Below are 953 nucleotides of genomic sequence, written 5' to 3' on the forward strand. Positions count from 1 at the left end.
AGAGCAGTATCTTCCCTTTTTTATTTTTATCACCCCATCCTCTTTCTCCAAAAATACAGCTCGTTATATAGATCTCTGGAGATGGCCAAGGAGAAAAAGGTCCTGAGACACTGAGGATAAGCCCCAAGCAGCCTCACTGGATGTTCACTGGCCCTCACTCTTTGCTCCTTAGAAGCCGGCTTATGCCACTATAAAAACACTCACCTGGGAGGTGGGAGACATGAATTTGAATCCTTTCTGATTGAGGTAGACCTAAAATTCAGGTCTCTGATTTTCCTAGACAAGTGTTCTTACCATTTAGGTGCCAGGTAAAAGACCAGCATGTTCAAGAGTGAAGTGGATGGGTATGCAATGCTTATATTAAATGCAATTCTCCTTCAAGCAGGCACCTCCCATCTGTAAAATCTGAATCTCAGCTTGATAGAAGTGCCTCTCTTGCATCATTCAGTCTGAGATCTAAGTTCTATGGAGAAGTAGGACTTCAGACACACCTCAGTAGTTATTAACTAGCTATAACTGCCTCCCCTTCTGAGTGACTGGATGACTCTTAGGTGGCATTTAGGATGCCCATTTACTATTTAGGACATGTAGGCACCTATTTGTATTACACATTTTAGGCACTGAGGTGCCTAAATGGAGGCACCCTAGGGGTAACTTAGGACTGGACCCTAAGTCCTTTTGGCCTTGTCTGGTACCAGGAAGAATGGGGCTGAGCATGCCCTACTTACCTGAGTTCACTGTTGCATTCAGACCTGGAAATTCTCCAGTGAGGCAGCTCCAGCCTCATTCCCAGTGGCTGCTCTCATGTCCACCAGAGGCTGAAGGCTTGAGAGAGTCTTGGGGATAAGTTTGTAGTGTACCTTAGGATCTGGGTGCTCAAGGCACACTCTGCCTCTGGGACAGCTGTTGAAGTAGACAAGACTTCTGAGGATCTGGGCACGTGTGATAATTTT

General features: G+C 45.8%; 1 protein-coding gene and 1 long non-coding RNA gene across 2 annotated transcripts in view; one reads left to right on the forward strand and one right to left on the reverse strand.

Annotated features, from left to right (window-relative positions):
• Nucleotides 1-928, reverse strand: part of LOC109323181 — a 3339-nt gene extending 2411 nt beyond the window's left edge. The window contains exon 1 of the long non-coding RNA XR_002104567.1: nt 729-928. This is a non-coding gene — a long non-coding RNA (uncharacterized LOC109323181). The remainder of the gene's footprint in view (nt 1-728) is intronic.
• Nucleotides 1-953, forward strand: part of ABCB11 (ATP binding cassette subfamily B member 11) — an 83085-nt gene that overhangs the window by 80984 nt on the left and 1148 nt on the right. The window lies entirely within an intron of this gene.

The sequence above is a fragment of the Crocodylus porosus genome, unplaced genomic scaffold, assembly GCF_001723895.1.
Source record: "Crocodylus porosus isolate Cpor-Errol unplaced genomic scaffold, CroPor_comp1, whole genome shotgun sequence".
Classification (NCBI taxonomy): domain Eukaryota; kingdom Metazoa; phylum Chordata; order Crocodylia; family Crocodylidae; genus Crocodylus; species Crocodylus porosus.